The sequence below is a fragment of the Paroedura picta genome, chromosome 4 (genome assembly GCF_049243985.1).
Source record: "Paroedura picta isolate Pp20150507F chromosome 4, Ppicta_v3.0, whole genome shotgun sequence".
Lineage (NCBI taxonomy): Eukaryota > Metazoa > Chordata > Lepidosauria > Squamata > Gekkonidae > Paroedura > Paroedura picta.
The window spans coordinates 61,997,263-62,017,982 of NC_135372.1; the positions used below are offsets into that span (position 1 = coordinate 61,997,263).

At 41.2% G+C, this 20,720-nt stretch overlaps 1 long non-coding RNA gene across 2 annotated transcripts in view; it reads right to left on the reverse strand.

Annotated features, from left to right (window-relative positions):
- LOC143836799 (uncharacterized) overlaps positions 1 to 17,531 on the reverse strand; it is a 33,759-nt gene extending 16,228 nt beyond the window's left edge. The window contains exons 1-2 of one of the 2 annotated variants that reach the window (XR_013230747.1): positions 17,350 to 17,531; positions 7,047 to 7,218 (exon numbers count right to left, since the gene is read on the reverse strand). This is a non-coding gene — a long non-coding RNA (uncharacterized LOC143836799). The remainder of the gene's footprint in view (positions 1 to 7,046; positions 7,219 to 17,349) is intronic. The other variant, XR_013230748.1, reaches the window with a different exon arrangement.
- Between the last annotated feature and the right edge of the window lie 3,189 nt (positions 17,532 to 20,720).

Sequence of the window (20,720 nt, forward strand, 5' to 3'; positions counted from 1 at the left end):
CAGTGTGACCATCAGACACAGGATGGGAGAATCTGATAGTTTGTTCAGTAGTGGAAAATGCCCTGATAGCACAGGCCAGCCCTATCTCATCAGATTTCAAAAGCTAAACAGGATCTGCTCTTTGGATGGGAGACCACCAAGAACTACCAGGGTTCTAAGTGGAGGCAGGAAACAGCAGGCCACCTGCGTACATCTCTTGCTTGAAAATGCTAAATGATCACTATAAGTTGGCTGTGGCTTGACATACAATGGAAGCCTAGTTAGGTAGCATGAGAAGATAGGAAGATACAGAAACCGAGCCATCCTGAGGCTGAAAGTAACTTTGGTTTAACTAGCTTTTAAGCATCTTGAAGAACCTAAGTGATAGACAAAAATCCTTTAAATACATTGATGTATAGTCAGATTTCTGATTCCAGGTTGTTGTGTTTCCACAACAATTGTTGTGAAACAGGCACTGCAAGATTATGTTTTCTTTTCTACTTAGCTTTTGTGTGTAAGTGAAGTATTTCACAATGTATATCTTTTTTTGTTAATGATTATGATAAGCAAGGCAACCTGTTAAATAACAAGATACCAATCTGGAAAGAGATACTCTTCTCTCATAAAATTAAAAAGTGCTTGCAGATAGGCATCAAGTTGGCCAAGTATACTTTTGAAAACTAATCAGCTATCTGAGAGTGAAAGCCACATGCCATCCAGATCTAAGTAAACAGCATTCAAAATGGTTGCCTGTCAGTAACCCAGGAACCAAAAGTTTCACAACATGGCAGCTGGATGGAAAGATAATCATAGGGGTGTGGACATCCCTGCTTAGAGAAGATAACAGCCCTGAAAAAAGGAAGAAGTCAAGAAGGTATTTTGTGTTCTTAGATCATTGTGGTATTTGCAATTTATTATCATGCTGAAACTGAAATTCATGTTAGATGAACACTTTTAAAATCACACTGATAATATCAACAAAGATAGATGTCTCTAGCTTCCCCTGTCTTGTCTCCTGGTGTAAAATGTACTCAGTAGTTAATGTGTGGTGAAAAGCTGTCAGATCACTTGAACATAGCGTTTTGGCTATCAAACACAATTGCAAACAAAAGAATAAGTGACACTGAGGAGCTGAAGACCATAAACAGTTTTAAGATTTGAGAGAAACAATTGAAGAAAAGCTATATTTCTGACAATGAAAACATACATATATCTTGTTTCGCCATGGCCTGTAATTAGAAAACTTCTGCAAGTTTTTGAGACAATATAAGCCAGCAACACCCAATAAGAACTGGCCACTGTGAAGAAGACATGAAGACATGAAGATGGCAGCTTCTCTATTTTAAGAGAACGATGCTGAGAATCTATATTTTGAGGAACCGGATTTCTTTTTTCTTTTGTCAGTATGGAATCACTTGTCATATCTTTATTTTTACCATGGCACTGAAGAATTAATGTGGTTGGATGGACTAATTTTTTATATTCCTCCATATTGCCTTTTTATCTTCTTGAGGAGTTCTTCCTACTGCTGAAGAGTGAAACCTTCTCTCATTAAAAGGCTTCAATTGTCCTGCAGCAATTTAAGACTTTCATTCCATTACAGTTCTTCCATTTTATGCAGAGGTCAACAAATGGGCAGCATCCACCACATCATCCTTATAAATGCATCATTTGAACTGTTTCAATTAAAGTTTCAGATCAGACCACTGGGCAGAGCCCATTTTAACGAAAGAAAGTAATGACCTTGCATGGCATGTTGTTTCAGCATACCATCAGTTTTAATTCTTCTTGATCTTAACTGTAACCCTTTGATACCACTGGATCAAGAGTTCTCTTGAAACGCTCCAAGCACATCGTAGGACTTTCAGGAACTGTTGTGGGATATTTCATTCCTACTTGTCTCAGGGAAGCTAGTCTGTCACCTATGAATACTCTATGTACATTCAAATTACCAAAGATTAAAAGACTGCTGTAACCTCCCCCCACCATTTTCCTAGTACATAATAGTAGATACCTGCTCATGCCCCTGAAGCAAATAAATCTAAGGAAAATTCCACAGTAAGATTGAGGCAGCTTGTTTGATGTTTAGTACCCAAACAGAATGATATTACGATGAGATGTGGCAAGCGAAAAAAGAGCATAGGAGAAACATTATTTAATATGACATTTTGAAATGGAAATATAAACTTCACAACCAGTCAGGAAAATTCCTTTGACCAAACTGAATCCTGTCAGCTGTGAATCCTGGTTGGGATCCTCGTTCAAGGATGTGACTTGGAATGACCAGTCACAATCAATTTTAACAGAAGCCATGTCGTTGTAGCCACCAACTTCTAAAGCAGGGGGTACAGCTAGCACATGCCACTCATCAACACATCCAAGTGGCCTGGCCTCGTGAATATTTAGTCAGAATTATTTTACAATAAGAGCAAAGTCCTTGGTCTCATAATGGTTGATTTAAATACGTGCAGTGCTAAGCTAGCTCTTCCTGTAAACATAGGTCCCATCTAATTTTGTCTGAATAATGCAAAACACTTAAACATTTGTACAAGAATCTTTACACGGTTAGAGAAGAGAAATATTATTATTTAACTATTATTATACAGTTATTATTAATAACAAACTACAGTAGTATACTCAGTAGGGTCATGGCTCAATGGTAGAACATATGCTTTTCATACAGAAGATCCCAGGTTCAGTCCTCGATATCACTAGTCAAAAGGACCAGGTGATGTGAAGGACTTCCACCTCAGATCCTGGGGAGCCACTGCTCAGTCCTCGATGTCACTAGTCAAAAGGACCAGGTGATGTGAAGGACTTCAACCTCAGATCCTGGGGAGCCACTGCTAGGCAGAGTAAAGGTAAAGGTACAGGTATCCCCTGTGCAAGCACCGAGTCATGTCTGACCCTTGGGGTGACACCCTCTAGCGTTTTCATGGCAGACTCAATACGGGGTGGTTTGCCAGTGCCTTCCCCAGTCATTACCGTTTACTGGGTACTGGGCAAGCTGGGTACTCATTTTACCGACCTCGGAAGGATGGAAGGCTGAGTCAACCTTGAGCCGACTACTGGGATTGAACTCCCAGCCTCATGGACAGACAGCTTCAGAAAACATTTCTGCTGCCTTACCACTCTGCGCCACAAGAGGCTCTGCTAGGCAGAGTAGACAATACTAACTTTGACAAACCATCAGAATGACTCAGTGTAAGGCAACTTCATGTGTATGTATTAACCTTATTGCCAGTCCCAGACTGAAAGCAGCGATCTGTCAGTGGAAGGCAGATGCAGATCTTTCCCTTACTCCTCCCACAACAATCTTTTCCATCCCCAGAAAATGTGTTCCCCAGGGTCACAAGACCCATGTGGACTAAATGCCATGCAGTTCAGAGGATTGCACTGAGGAAGAAGGAGGTAAAGTCACCTCTCCTCTTCTCCATCTAGGCAGCCTTCAGATCACTGGCTCCCACCTCCTGTGTTCAAATGCCAATTCTGCATTTGCATGCAGATAAAAGTAGCAAAACTTATCATAGGATACAAAAAAAAATCAGGGGGTCTGCCAATATTACTACTGACATTACTTTTAGACATAGGTAAGCTACTGCAGCATTGTTTTCTCTTGCATCACTCAGTAACATGGGATGATCTAAGCCACACGGGATAACCCAACAGTGTCTTCCTTTCACTTTTGCCCCAATAGGCATGAAAGGTGGTATGAGAGGAGCATCTAGCATGCAATCCTCCCCTATGATTTCATGATGCTACTGAATGGAACAAGAAGTCACCACAAGGCACCAACTCCATTCCCCTAAAGTATTAAAGGCCTCTGGTCTTTAAGCTAATGCAAGCTGCATCATGAAAGTGCCCTCTTTCATCTAGACCTTTCCAGGCACAACACTCTCCCATTCATGCCAAAGACAAATGATAGATAGGACAGATATCAGCTAGTCATATTCATACTTACTTGTACTCCAGTTCTAAAATTCAATCAAAAGAAGTGTGCACATTCACTCAAAAACATGTAAATTATAAGGCAAGACTGCCGCTATAACCTCTGTGCCATGTGAGAGGCACAAATTTTTCGACTCTGACATTTCATGCTATGCTTACAACTTAGGTTCCTCATAGCTACACATTCCCTTAATGTTTTTAGAATCTTTTTTTTCCAAATTGGCAATGCTGTCACATCTGTTTCTTCAAATAGACAGTCCATGTCATTGCATCTGACATGTAACCAAATTCTTATTAAACATTTATCAAGCACTGACCCCCATGTTCGGTGTTGCTAGAGAGGAAGTCAACTGGGTCTAAAAGAACAGGAGAGGGTGGAACTGCTGGGAGCTCAATCGGTAAATGAGCAGCAACCTCAGGATGCACAAATCTGTACTGCACATCAGGCATGGGAGTGGAGAAGAAGAACTGTGTTTTTATACAACGCTTTTCACTACCTGAAGGAGTCCCAAAGTGGCTTCCTCTCCCCACAACATATACTCTGTAAAGTAAGTGGAACTGAGAGAGCTCTAATAAAACAACTGCTCTACAAGAACAGCTCTGTGAGTAACCCAAGTTCATCCAGCTAGTTGCAAACTAGAGGCCACTGCTCTTAAGCTCCACAACACGCTGGCTTACTACATCTACATTTTAGTTTATAATTTCCATGTTTTTAACAGCATGAGTGAAATAATTAATTTCGTAATCTTCCTTTTAAACTGAAGATTTTATTTTATTGTAGAATTTCATTATATGTATGTATGTATGTATGTATGTATATGTATGTATGTATATGTATGTATGTATGTATGTATGTATGTATGTATGTATATATATGGGAAAAAATATGGGAAATGTATACACATGGGGAAAAATCAATGAATACACCTCCTTTTTTGGTGTGGCAAAGGTCTATGTATTTTTTTCCTTCTCCTTCATCATAAATGTCACAGCACAACACTAATAGCATGGATTAAGAAATCCTTCCAAATTAGCCCCTCATGGGACAACTTTTCCATATGAGTTGGGTTGGTTTCTAAAGGAGTTATCTTCATTCTTGCACTATTACATGGTTTTTCTGTTAGATACAATTGAGCAATAAAATAAAATACTTGAGTTTAAAAAAACAAACCCTTTCTTAGCCAAAGCCACCTGCTTTTGTTTCTCTTTTGTTTCTCATCTTTGCTATTAGGATCTCCCTCCCGAGATGCCAGTTCAGTTATTCCTATATTAACTATATTAAATCTGCATGTTCATAAGCTGACTGTGCTAAACACAAACTTTGAAACTTCAAAACATTAAGAATTAAGAGATCTTCATCAAACTACCAAAGACTCCTGGTATATTTGTGAATTTTTAACAGAATATAAAGCTGAAAAGGGAAAATATTGGTACAAAACAAAATCAGTCATAAACTTGGGACTTTCAGGTAAAAGCCAATTTTTAAAACTTGTGTACCTCAGCTGTTTTACACCTGCCTTTTCTGAAATCTGGTTAGATTGCATCCATCCACAGGAGGATTCGTTGTGCTAAATATTAAACTGATGGTTCACGTCACCTTGATTTTATGGTGAATAAAATTTTCATGCATTGTAACAGTGGAAAGTTGAGAAACCAATGTACTTCAAGTATACAGTCATTGTTGCAGCTGTATAATTTTTTCACGCTACCATTCTCTGTGTAAATGCTCATCTCTGAACGTAGGTGACAAAGGCATTTAGATGTAATAATTCCCAGCATCATTTATTCTTCAAGTTCTCCTATGCAACATAGAGAGAGTCTTCTGAAAGAGTATCTGAAGATGGTACTTGTTGAGAATTCAAAAAGCCTCAGTAGCTGGTATATGTCATCTGACGAACATAGGCAGTATTCTGCAGTGATATGACTGCAGCCACTTTATGAAATGGTTTGTCTTTCATTCTGCCTATAATTCCAAGGGCATTACAGCACACTTTAGCCACAAGAGGCTCACTTTTATGACAGTTGGCAGTGTTGATCAAAAAAACAAACCAGCAAATGAAAAATAGTTCCGTGCAAGTACACAAAATATGTTCCATCTGACAATTGAAGTATTCAAAACATCTTACCCAAACTGTACCCTGAGAAAGGGAAATTAGCTTTAATTTTTATGTTGTTAGCTTCCACAACCCGGCTCAGATAAGAGCGGCATCCTACAAATCTTCTAATAAATAAATAGGACTCCATAAAGAAATAATATAAGACCTTGTTGTCTGTGTATATTAGGATGGATCCTGGTAGGGATACTAAAACTATGAAGAAAGAGAGTGAGAGGGTATAATTTCAAACAAAACAAATTATTTTATTGTGCACCAAATAAAGTAAAAAGAATAAAAATATAGCAAACATACACTAGGAATCTGAGAAATGATTCCCTAAGTACACAGACAGGTACACACCAACAAGAAGGCACAATCAAAAGATTGAAAAAGGGGCCTTGGCTGGCCTCACGGTCCTCACAGGCACTTTTCAGATATTATCTCAAAAATCTTTCCTTTTAGGTCTCCTGTGCCAGGAATCAAGATATGTGAGATTGGTCCAGTCAACAGGTCTTTTCACATGAAGTTTTTTCCACCATTTGGGTACTGATCTGCAGTAGTACTTTCCCAAGCTTCCTCATGGCGTCATGTTACATTTGTTGTCTTTCCATTGTTTGCTTGCCATATCTCTGCGTTTTCTCAAGCCACCTTTAATCATATTTGAGAAGGTGTGATGAAACACCCCCTGAAAGATAACAAATGGAAAATGATACTGCAAAGAAGCTCAGAGTAAAACCACTGCAATTCAGCACCCACTGGTAAACCCCAATGTGAAAAGACCCATCTCTAACACATCTCACTTTCCAACCACCAATCTATTACAATCATCAGTGTCAGAAGACACTCAACCTGTTAACTATTTTTAAAACAGTAAATAAATCAATGGAAACCATGGCAAGATGCTCATACAGTACAGGCAGGGATAATACTACATTCTCCCCTACATTGTAGTGGGTTGCCCAACCGCTCGGGAGTCAGACCATTAATAATATTTAAGACTAGGATAAATAAAACAAATCTTACAAGTGCTTGTGTAATCTATATCCATCCACTTTGCCCGCTGAAATGCACCATCTACTTTTCCATTTTCAGTCAGAGTTATAAGAATACAATTCATAGTTTGGGGTCAAAAAATTTGTTCTCCTTTCTTCCTGATTGGTTATAAGAATATACTCTTCATTTCTGCACTTTGTTCCTGAAAGACATCATTCAACCATTTTCTACATAAATACCAAGGACTGAATCAGGAATAAAGTTTAACCACGCTCTATTTCCAACATCATTTCAAGTGTTCTTCAAAGTTAAAAGGATTGAAAACAGAAGCAAGAAGTTACAGTAGATTGAAAATATGAAAGTTGTGAAGGATTAGTTGTTTACCTGTCTAGGAAATAGAATGGAACATGGAACCATTTTAAAAGAAAGGCAAAGGTTGGGTGGCTTTCTCTCTTGAACTTTAATCCTTATAATCCAACTAGACAAAGTTCATTATCAGCCATTTTTTTCACATGCATTTCAAGCTATTACAATTGTGAAAATTACATCTAGTCTCAATGTGAATATGTGGCAAAATACCCTAATTCCCGTCAAGGGTTAGCGTGATTATTATCAGGCCTGCTCCAACTCACAGGTCTCCATAGTTTGGGCCTTCCTGCAGCTACCATCCTTATCTATTTCAAGGCAAAACTCAAAAATGTGGTAACTGGTTAATCATGAGAACTTGTGCTCAGTTGTGTAGCCAGATGTGGGGAACTGTGTGTTAACATCAAGGGAGACTTCTGATTGGTGAAACCCATCTTATGCCAGAGGACAAAATACTATAAGGCTATAGCCAAGGAGAAAGTCATGCTAACTTTACTCTTGTGCCATGCTAGCGTATGTTATGCTGCATCATGATGAACTGCTACATATAGAATGTTTTAGGCTACAACTTGGACTCTTGTGATGAAAGAAGGTGTGCCATATAAAGTCAGTGCTAAGTTTATTACATAGAAAGTTATTTTTGTTTCCCTGTTGCTAAGCTGTAGAGACTGTACTCCGTAATGATATCCTTTTAAAAACTGTTATGTTTCCACAAAGGTCTGCTTTATTTGTGTGCATTCACTCTCAAAGACCCACAGGGCCAAGGGCTGCTCAGATAGAAAGGAGTGGTGACCCAGGGGAACCCAGGCCTAGTGGCAGCTTAAGGGGATTGAAACTTTAGTGCACAAGTAAACCAGTTGGCAGTACACTCTCTAGGCTAAGTAGCATAGTTGTTGTTTTGGATAGCTAGGATGGAGAAGTCAGGGACATGGTCAGCAAGAGAGCTACCAAGAAGTCATTCATGAGGTGGAGATTAACCTTGGTCAAGACTGAGACATACAAACCAGTGTCAGGGAGGGCAATGCTGCATGGAAGATGAAGGCTCCAGCGCATAAGTATGGATGCTGTGACATGGAAGAAAGGCTTTGTATGGGACTAGAACTGGTGGTGCATGGCACAAACCAACTAATGGATACCTCCAGTGCATTGGATGCTGATAAGCAAGGTGGGTGCTCTGAGGATTTACTTGGTTTTGGATGTGGCAGAGAACCTCTAGTCTTTCAGCACTCCAGGGACCAGGGCATGGACAGCAGGGGTGAGAAGTGGGAGCTGGTTTAGGGCAACCCAGGATTCAGTTGTTGAGCGGTAGCCAGGGGAAAAAAGGAAGCATCAGTGTGGAAATCTGTGAGAGGTGACATCTCTGTGCAGCGAACTCAAGCAGGAATGATGGTGCCATAGGAAGGAACCAGCCCAAAGACTTACAAGGCGTGAATTTGACAGACATGGCAGATGGATTTATTCCTTCATAATCATGATGAGAGCTGGGAAAAATTGAAGTTTCTTGTGTTGCTGAGCAGGCAGGATCCAATGCTGTATTTCAACCTTTTTGAAGATTCCTGTGAGGAATCCCAGATTGGAGTCCCAGAACAGAAGTACATGAGGATTCTTTGTGCTCATGGGCATGGTAAATTTAGGGCTCTTTGGGGAAAGTTACCAGTAGAGGCTTGTGACTATTGGTACTTTAATAGACTGGTCAGACAGAAGTTTTGCCTGTCAAAATGTTGCCTTAAGGCTTTAGGAACAATTATTAGGTAGGACTTACTCCATAGGAGCAACATGATGTAGACTGGACTGACCCACATCCCTGGGTAACAGAGGTGCACTGAACATGTCTGTTGTACAGGAACAGTGCCTCGCCAATCCAACTTTTCATCAAACATAGTGATAGGTCAATGGAAAACACCTGTATTTGGGTCCCATGAGGCAGGCAGCCACATTCTAATACATTTATGACGTATAAAGCCTACAGAGCCATGAGCCACACATCTCTTAGGAAATATGATTGCCTTCCTCCCAGAGTGCTAAAGACAAGTCAACATGCCAGAAATGTAACAGTGACACTCAATTACTTTGCTCCCTTACAATGCCAGCTCTTGTCCTGGGTGCTGCACCCTTTCTGTAGGATTAAGGCAGGGAGAGCTGGGCTGATTCTGCACTTACTTTGTTTATTCCATTGTGGATCCTGCTGAATTCAGATCAATTTGAACTCCGATCTTTCTCTATCTCCCCCCTCCCCATTAAACTAGAAAGTATTCTGCGCGTGATTAGGGAAGCTCAAAAGGGGAGCCAAGCACAGCAGGAGCCTCTTTCTTTCTTTTCTTGAACAGGGTGGGGGAGAGGATTAGAGATAGCAGAGGAGGGGGAATAAATCCAAGAGGAAAATCTCTGCTGGTGCTTCTGCTGAGAGAAGTTAGGGCTTCCTGTTTAAGGAAAGCCTTGCAATCTGGGAACCAGGAACTGACACCCTGGCCAATCAGGGGTTTTCTACAGCATTGGGGGCTTGGCAGCAAGTTATTTCGGGGAAAGCCGACAGCTGCACGCTTACTCATGCTGATTTTTCAAATATCGATGATTATATCCACTCCAGGATATTGCAGGGGAAAGGTTGGGTCACTCTGGATTAATCATGCTTTTTGCAGATGAAAAATTTAAATCACACAAATTCAAAATGGAAATAGTATTCTGTGTAGACGGCAGGGATTGAATTGACCTGGGACTGGAATAAAAGTTCCGTGCAGGTTCAACCCTGGTCTGCCTAGATCAGATGGGGAAAGTTTCTTCTGGATTCTTCTGGGCCAGGAATGTTGTCTTAGATCTGATGGGTTAGAACCATGACACTTTCCTCTAAATTGAGGAGTCCTGGTGCAACGTTTCAGGGCATTCCTAAAGAGAGGTGTCCTAGTGCAAGACCTCAGGGCAGCCAAGAGCTTCCTTAACTTTTTCAGTATGGTCTTTTATCCTTCTTCCCCTGATCATTCCCAGTTCCTCTTCCTTGCTTCTATTCATGATCAGGCCCTTCCTCTAGAGGAGTCTTTTGACCCAGAGGACATATTGGCTGCATGTGGAGGTAATGCTGGCTGACCTTCCTTCTGGCTGCTCCTCTCTTACTCCTGCAGGCCAAATTAGCTCTCTCCTTAGGTTTGTGATTGAGCTATTACCTTCCTTAGGCTTGCATCCCTACTCTATCTCTTTTCCTCCAGGGATAGGGTGCCCTGGCCTGTGACACAGCTTGAAGGAGTCTTTCTTCCACATACTGCTTTAATATCAGAGGTTTGTTTGGGCTATGCTGCAGTTTGGTCAGTATTGTTATAGCCTTGTTAAACTCAAGTCATGTGCTGCATGTTCCTTCTTGGGTACAGAGCAAGCAATATGCTCTCAGAAATGCCAAGAAACATTGTTCACCCAGAGGTGGATCTGATTTCCCATTAGCTTTGGCCCACCGTCACACTCTAAGTCCATATCAGAAGGTGTTATGTACCATGTAAAAAGCTTGGAGAGAAACTGACCTAGTCCTCAATTCACATATTAAAACTTGGGAGAGAAAAATAAACATTTTCAGTCTGTTAAGTTTTGTGCTTATGTAGAGCTTGGTTAGAGGAGAAACTTCCCAATGCTCATAATGTCTTCATTTCCAATTGGCCTATTTATCCCCTCCATTAAGCCATCTTTAAGCCAGAGTAATGCCATTGATTTAGAACCTCATTACTGAGTGGATAATGAGGCCCAGTCCTGAATCATTGTGCTTTTCCATTTCTACTCATTTAACATTGTCCCTCCCTAAAATTAGTTTCCTTTCTCCAAGCCATTTTTAAAAAAGAGATCAGTACCATAAATTGCACTCTCCAAAAGAATATATGATATATAAGGTATGACCTGAACACAGAGGGTTTTTTTTTCAAATGAATAGTGACCTTAATATTTCATTTTGCTAATGAAGCAAGGTATGGATGCAGAAATACTATTTCTATAACATCCAGTTCAGACTAACAAAATGTAATTCAGAAAACTTGCCCTTAATGTTTTTCCCCTTTAAAAAGTATAAATAATTAATATTGCATTTAAAAACACATAAAATGTTTTATTTCTTGATCAGCGAAGCTGACTGTAAAACAAAGATTTCTTTCTTCCTTCCCTTTTCCCTCCCATTTAGTTTGAGTACAGTTACTGTAGTAAATATTCCTCTTCTACTTTTGGCCTTCTCTCATGTATTTATTACTGCCAATTAGTTTCTAAAGTCACTGGCTTACAAAGTACTACTCTCCCTTCCTCTCCTTATACTCTCTCACACACACAAACCCCAGAGAAAAATGTAATTGGATGTCTGAACATCACAGAGTTGGTGTTCAGACACAGGGTTGTTAGACGTTTTTTCTCTTTAACGTAGACTTGGTTCAGCTTTGAAAAACCTCAGGCTTAGAAACTCGAGAAGCGGCTGTCTGTTGCTGTGCTTTCTCCACATCCTGTTGAGTATTAAGTAGTTATTTAAAAACGGAGCTGTTATACTCAGTGACTGACTTAAAGTGCTCGATATAGTTTACAAGACGATTAATTAAATGAGAGCACGGCATGGGATGCACATGTATTTCCATAATCATTCACGTTGGCCTATACTTGCCCTTTAATTTTCATACTAATTAAAGTAACACACATTGAGTTGCAAATTGTTGATGGCTGCATTTCTCAGTAGATGTTAACACTGATGTAAGCTGAATGGTGAATTTAAACAAAAAAAAAGAATTGAGTGCAGTGGAAGGAGGGGTTTGGGGTCCAGTTTGTGCAATTGCCTTGCCTTGAGATCTACATGTGCCCCATCAAGTCAGCTGCAGCTTTTAATTGTGGCCTTTCAAAGGCTCACCAGTCTATACACCTTGCTGCCTCAAGTCCAGCAGTTAGGAATGAGGGGAGTGTCCCCAAATCCCTTGGTAGCGGTGGGTATTGTGCATTGCTGAGACTGTGTTTGATGTAGTGGGTCACAAAGTATGAAGCAAACCCCCTACAGATCATCCAAGATGTTATAAAAACAAATGGGAACATCCAGTTTTCACAAGGACCATAGCTCATTAAAACATCCTCACATTGCTAAATATAATACACTGCATCTTTTACTCTGCAGTAAACTGTTCTTCACGTGCTAAAAGCCAAAAGGTTATTTGTCAGTCCTGGCTTACTCTTCCTTGTTGGAGCAGGATGTGCTTCTGAAGACCAGAGGAAGGGAAAGGGTCCTACAAACTTTATGTGTTCAGGGAACATTTAGGTATTTGGTAATAGTGACACTCATCACTAGAGGATGCTTAGCTGAGGACCACTCAAGCTTTTGTAATTGTCCCCCATTTTGTGATTGGCCCAACCTAACCTAGCAGCTTTTTGGACGTGATGCCCACTAACCTTTCCCAAAAAGCCCAAGGTTGGAGACTCATGGTCAAGCTAGTATTAATGTTATTATATGCCCCTTTTCTTTCCTTCCATTCTTCTGTTCCGATCAGTGATTCCCACTGATACTTGCTATTTTGTTCTCTTTTATATGGGGATCATTCCATGGATCTCTATCCTGCACGCCCATGTGCACTGCCCATACAGATGTTCATACAGATGTGCTTATCTTTTGTGCCTTGTGATGTCAATATCTCTGCTTAACTGCCTGTCTTTTGAAGCAAATTAGGATGCTTATATTTGGGCATTCACTCACTTTTCTCTGCTCAGTACAGATTTAAAACACTTATGATGTTAAAAACAGGAAACATCACAACATCACAAAAACAGGAAATATCACAAATATATTTTAACCCATTACATAAAAACAAATGTATCTGTCACCAGCAGATTACAGCAGCATTTGTCAACTTTTTTACCATTGAGAAACCTTCTAAAACATTCTTCAGGCTTTAAGAAACCCCAGAACTGGTTCAATCATGCAGAATATGGTTGGGAAGCATAGCTATATACATGCCCACCCAGGGCTTCTCCCTTTCCCACCCCCTTCAGACCCATCATTGGCCATTTGGGGAGGGGGCAGATCAACATGACTGAATATGGTAATGATAAATGTTAAATGATAAATGTTTAACAATTATATATATTGTTAATATATATAATTGTTAATATATATATAATAATGAGGGCTTCATGAAACTCTCATCGAGAAACCCTGGACTAAAGCAACAGTGGAGAAAGACCCATGACAAGTCTGACAAGGTACAGGCTAGAGCTCATTTTTAAAAACTGTAATGGTTATAGTCAGGAGGCGATGGTTTTCCCTATCTTGAAATTAGTAGCAGTGTAGCCACTCCTAAAGAAACCTATTATGGACAGAGAATACTTATTAACTTCCAGTCTCAAGTGTCTAATTCTTGAGCATGATGAATGAATGAGTGGCAGTTAGGCAACTTCAGAGCATCCTGATTGAACTGATTGTTTGGATCCTCTCCTACTTGGTTTCAAGCCTAGTTATGTAACTGAAATAACCTTGATTGCCCTGGTGGCTGACTTAAGCTGGGAAAGGGATAAAGGGAGCACAATCCTGTTAATTCTTCTGGACTTTTCAGAAGCTTTTGATTCAATCCATCATGGAATCCTTCTGAACTGCCTACTGATGTTCGGACTAGGGCCCATTATGCACGGCCGCCAAAACGGCGATTTCGGGTCACATGGAAAACGCGGAGGGGGAAGACCGGTTATGTACACCGGTTATGTACGGGGCGGGGCGCAACAGCGGCAAAACCCAGAGTAACCGATTATGCACGCGGCGATCCGGGCGTCACTTCTGGTTGCGCCCCGGTCACCAGGAAGCTGCGCTTTCTTCCGCGTTTCGCAAACGTGGCTTTTTCGGCGGCATGCACCGAAGCTGCGGCCGGTTGCAGCCGACACCGTGTGTTATCGGTGATTTTAGTCGCCGCCATTCCACCCTGAATGTGCGCTAAAACCCCCGTGCATAATGGGTCTAGGAGGAACCATAATTTCTGTTCTACCTGAAGATATGTTTCAGAACTGCTCCTCATTCCTTTAACCTCTGGCCTACATGGTCCTGCAAGCTTATATCTTGCCCCATTAGGAGAGATCATCAAGATATTTAGGCTTGAGTTACCAGATCCCAGGGAGGCTATGGAAACATTGAATAGGTGCCTGGTGGCAAGGTCTGAACAGAAATTCAACCATGACAAAAATATAGGTGCTACTAGTATGAGTTAGCCAAGAACTGAGATATCTCCTGTGCTGGATGGAACTGCACTCTCTGTAAAAGAGCAGGTTATCAGCTTGAGGATACTGTTGGACTTAGGTTTTCCATTGGATAAGCAAGTAACAGTAGTGACTGGGGTGCCTTGGCTGTTGAGACTGCTGTGGGCAGGAAATATCTTGTCTGTGTTGTACATTCCCTGATAACAGTAGATTGCACTACTGCAATGTTGGGCTTCCCCTGAAGACTGCCCAGAAGCTACAGTTGGTCCAGAATTTATGACCAGAACACTAACTGGAGTGGGTCATAGAGTCCATGTCACTCTAGTCACTGGCTCCCAATTGCTTCTGGACCCAGTTCAAGGTGAGTGAGGACTTTTTCAATGTGGTTTGGCATTCCCTCACTAACTCTTATTTGCCCTCTTCCCTGCTTGTCTATTTTTGTGTTGTTTAAAATATTTTATATTATATTATATTATATTATATTATATTATATTATATTATATTATATTATATTATATTATATTATATTATATTATATTATATTATATTATATTATATTATATTATATTATATTATATTATATTATATTATATTATATTATATTATATTATTATAGTATACTAGGGACAAAGCCCGTTGTATCCAAGAATACAACGGGCGCTAGAGCTTGGCAGTAGGAAGAAGAAGGGGAGGAGTTGTCCAGTCTGTAAGGGCATGGGGTTGAATGTGTGTGTTGTGTGGGAGGTTGTGGTGGCATGGTGTACCCTGTTGTTTACTACCCAAAAGAGTCTCAAAGCAGTTTACAAACACCTTTTCCCTTCATCTCCCCACAATAGTCAACCTGTGAGGGCTGTGAGAGGTCTGAGAGAACTGGGAATGGGCTGCAGTGATCCAGCAGGCCTCAGGTGTCTCAAATCATTTTCCAATCGTCTTCCCTTCTGCTCCCCATAGCAGACTCCCCATGAGGGAGGTGGGGTAGAGAGCCTCACAGGGAAGCTGGCAACGCTAAGATGAAGACTGTGCACAGCAGTCTTGACCTTACTAAGGTTTTTTATACTGTTTTTTTATTTGCCAGGCCAAGGTTGAAAAAAGTTATTTCAGTTTCACAGGACTGATGCTGGTCTGCCTGTCTGCGCCCCAGTTGCTGGTAAGGGCTGGCCATAACCCAGGAGGGACACACCTGCACCACGCCCTCCCAACTGCAGGCAAAAATGGTTCATTGAAGGCTTGACTCTGAGGCATTGTATGATTTTGAATTCCCACCTCCAAACCTCCAAGAATATTTCGAACCCAGGGGTAGCCAACCTCCACGTGGGGCCCAAAAGAGCTCCTGGAATTACAGTTCATCTGCAGAGTATAAAGATCAGTTCCCCAGGCAGAAAGGGCTACTTTGGACAGGACTGTGGTAGAGAAGAAACATTTAAGGCCTCCCACACAGGTTGTTGAGTTTAAAGACTCGAGGCCTACTACACAGGGTTGTTGTGCAGATGAAACAGGAGACAAAAGAATCTCCACAATAGCATCCAGTTTCATCTGCAGAATAAAGCTGTGCAGTGGCCTCAAATCTGCAGAGAGTTGCAAAGAAGAAAGACACATGGCTTGGCTGTGTCTAACCCCCGGCCAATGCAATATTTTAAGTGAGAAGGGGCTTTTCTGTGGCCTCCCTGTCAGCCAACGGTTTGGCAGAAGGGAAAAGTTCCCCACCATCAAAAGGAATGCCCTGAGGCCTCCCCCCCCCTCAGTCAGGGCCTGTCAGAGGATCCTTCATAGCAGGCCTGAAGGGAGGGGGAGGGAGCACACTCACCAGCCTCCTGCCAGCTCTGTCAGGGTTCTGAAGTAATTTACAGTTGGACATGACAGTTAGGACAGCCTTGGGGCAAAAAGGGCTGGCGCAGCCTGTCTAAGCCTCCATTCTCATCCCCCTTGGCAGCCCTGCCGACCTCCTCTCCCTGTGGTGGTCAGGAGCAGACTGGCAACCATGTCTTCTGATTGCCCTGGAATTCTGGTCTGTCCTGGTGAAGGCCCAATCGGAAGGCGCTTTGTGCCTTCCGATTGGCCCCTCTGCTTCTCAGTCTGGGCCCAAGGGGCCAATCCAGAAGTTTTGATCCCAGACTCAGCCCACCCCAACTCTTCTTACTATTTTATTAAGAGGGACATGATTAGATTAGATTAGATTAGATTAGATTAGATTAGATTAGATTAGAGATTAGATTAGATTATTTGTTAAACATTTATCAGGTGACATGACCACCTCCCCCTCCCCAAATGGCCAACGATGGGTCTGGAGGTGGTGAGAAGAGGAGGGGCCCTAGGTGGCCATGTGCACAGTTATGCTTCCCAACCATATTCTGTATGATTTCACCACTTCTGGGGTTTCTCAAAGCCTAAAGAATGTTTCAGGGATTTCTCAACAGTAAAATAATTGAGAAAGGCTGGCCTAGAATTTTTATTAAGGAAAGATAGCAAACCATTAACAACAATCTTCCTATGATCTTCCCAGATGCTGGCCTCTTGATTTTAGTGCTTAGAATGGTGGGCCCAAGCACCATTATGAAACTGTCATCTGTTTCTGCTAGCCCCCATTTTTGTTTGGCTTACTCTTAGGCTTGCCAATACTATATTGGAAAATTCCTGGAGACTTGGGGGTAGTCTTTGGGAAAAGCAGGGTTTGTGGAAGCCCCACATGGAGGCTGGTAACCCTACTTGGCCTTGTGCTCAAATAAAAGCAACAAACAAAAATAACAAAGGTTTACACAACAACAATCAAAGTTTATTTTCTATCGCTGCCACTCACCATTCCTGATGGCTATCCCAGTTCTAGCTGATGTGCACTCCTTTATATGCCCTTTTCTTCAGGCTGCTCCATGGAAGCAGGTTGCCTGGCTGAAGCAAGTGAGAGAATAACCAGGCACTACAGTGGGGAAATGCAGATGAAGACAGCCAAAAGCTGGATTCATGATATAGCACCTTAAAAGGAAACAAAACAGAGTGCTTCTTCCCTCTCTCTGTCAGGGCATAGCCTTTTTGATAGCAGGAAGAGCCACACCATTCTCCAAGGTTAGTCTCATTCTTTAAAAAGTGGCATCTGGGTTTTAGTCTGGCATCCAGATGTTTACTATTTAGTGGGAACAACTGCTGGGACAGCAGAAAGAACCATGGACAATGGACAGGATGATGCTCCAAGATCTGAGGAGAGATCCATCATATCCCCCCTCCCCCCCCACACACACACACACACAGGCACTTCCCCGGAAAAGCACAGCAGCTGCTTCCTAGAGCTCCACCTTCCAAAAATGTCACATTTGTGCCAGGCAAAAAAGAAAGGAAGCAGATATAGCAATCTGCTTCCCAATACAGATACTGGTAACAGCCTTCCCCTTCAACACACACAAAAACACATATTTTTACAACACAATAGCACATGTTTGCTCTTTTACCAAAGGCACAGAAGTGTTCATAAATGATCTGCTCCAAAACATAATGCAAGAATTAGGCTTCGTTCACTGCTTCTCTACCTGACATTAAAACAATGGAAGTGCCAGTTGTCTTTTTTTTTTTAAATCAAGTATATTGAATAGCAAAGCCCTAAAAGCCAACAGAATAGAGTGATCAAGCAATCTCCATAATTTACTCTCAAACAGTCTACAAGTAACAGCCTGATCAATTTCACCCAGCTTTGAGTGATGAAGAGTAAAAAGTTGTGTATGAGCATGAGAAAAATATCAAGTGAGAATCAAAACACATGATGCAATCCTGTGTAGGTTTTTTTCCATTCTAACATGATGCAATCCAGTGTAGGTTTATTCCATTCTAAGCCCACTGATTTCAGTGGTATAATTCTGCATAGGACTGCACTGTTCTGCATCCAAGACAGGTCTAGATGTAACTACATAAGAACAGCTCTGCTGAGTCTTTGAGTTATAATAGATTAATTAACATAATGGGATGAATGAGATTTTCTCCAGAATTTAATTAATTACAATTGCAATACTTCCAAAGGTTATACAATATATTTTTCAGCAGTTCAGCAAATGTAATAAATATTACATTTATTATGTAATAAATATTTGACATTTCTAATATACAAACAACAAAAGGGGACCTGTAAGGGCTTGAAGGGGGCATTTCATTTTTCTTCTGCCACTATTTCCTCTTTATGTACCCTGAAATACCCATAGTTTCTCCCCTCTTCCTGCTTCATATTCTCTTTTAGACTCACCAGCTAACCTCTGTTGATCTCCCTCAGTCTTTAGTCTACCCTCTTTCCCTACTCCTGGTAGCCTCTCCCTAGCAAAAATTGAGCTGAGTTGTGCAGTGCTGGCTCCTGGGCCAAGCCCAGCAGCATTGTGGGAAACACACAAGGACTACTGAGCGGGACTTTAGTTCCCCCTGTACACCACACTGGCTTTCTTGTGGTGTTGCTGTTGGTGTTGTTGGACAGCACCATAGCCCGGTTGAGCTATGGAACTTGTGTGGCATCATTTATTTATTTATTGGATTTATATACTGCCTCTCCCAGCAAGCTGACTTGTGTTACCTCTTGGCTGCTGGTGGGCCTGGCCTAACTGAGATCTCTTTCAAAGGCCAAAATAACCATAGGAATGGCTCTGCCTCTCCCCCTGTCTTTTACTGATAGAGACCAGTGCTTCAATTGACAATGCCATTGTGATTGCTTAGCAACAGCTACAGAGGGGATTTGTTAAAAAAAAACTATTAGTGCTTTTTAATTATTAGTTTTTGAGCTTTTAAAACACCCACAGTGTTTTTTTTTTTAATGGTTTTGGGTTTTCTACAAATATGGGTCATTTCTCAAGTACCTCAGGAGGTGGTGGGTTCTCCATTTTGGAAATTTTTAAACAAAGGCTGGATAGCCATCTGACAGAAAGGCTGATTCTGTGAAGGTTCAAGGGAGTGACAGATTACAGTGGATGAGCGATAGGGTTGTGAGTGTCCTGCATAGTGCAGGGGGTTGGACTAGATGACCCAGGAGGTCCCTTCCAACTCTGATTCTATGATTCTATTATTCTAAGTTTGGAGAAAGAGCTGTCTTGTCTGCTCATGACTCCAGTCTTTGGATTTAAGTAGGGCAATCCTGAGAATACATGAATGATGCACCTTTGTAAAAAAAAAAAAAAACACCAGTATTTTTGTGTATGAACAGAAATGCAAGAAGGTCTACACACAGCGCAAACTATCCAGAAATAAAAAGCAGAGAGGTTAGGTGTGAGATTGTTGCCTCAGGGTGGTAACTGAATAGCTCAGTAGTGGGTTTACTGTCAATATTAGTCTAATTAATTGTAAACTACATTATTAAAAACCAGTTATAGAGAAAACATTCCTAGACAAGAAAGTCCTCCAGGGCTTCAAATTCCTCATGCAACAGATGAACCTGATGCATCAGCGCATCTAGTCTCTTTCAAGTTTCTGCATGGAGTAGTGGGGAAACTATTAGTGCTTTTTAATTATTAGTTTTTGGGCTTTTAAAACACTCACAGAGTTTTTTTGTTTTGTTTAATAAGGTTTTGGATTTTCCACAAATGTGGATCATTTCTCAAGTTCCTCGGGAGGTGGTGGGTTCTCCATTTTTGAAATTTTTAAACAGAGGCTGGATAGCCATCTGACAGAAAGGCTGATTCTCCATCATCCCCAGCAGGAATTTGGGGCAGCTGAACACACCTAATGACCTAAAATCCTTTAAAAATTCTCAGGGACGGAGGAACAAAACGCTTAGCATCCATCCTGGTCGCCATATAACTTGTCTCCCACAGAAAATTTCTGTATGTGTAACAGTCCTTGAAGAAGCACTAAAACTACTCCTTGATGTCTGCTTGCCCCAAATAAAATCTGTTGTATCCCTGCTATCTTTTCTGTGTGCACAAGAATAGATTTATGCAAGACAATTTACAAAGCAAATACAATAAAACCACATGCACCATTTCTGAAGCATTATCAAATACAAATGAGTAACATTCCAAGGGGGAATCTACCCATGGCTCGGTTAGAATTTGCCACCTTTGTACCTCCTATGCCTTACAGTTTTATAGATCTATACCGTTTTATTTCACCCTTCTTCCAAATCCACACCTTTTCCATTTTATTCTCATGAAAACTCTGAAAGGCTGGGAAAGTATGGTTGGCCTGAGGTCACTTTCAGCTTTACTGCTA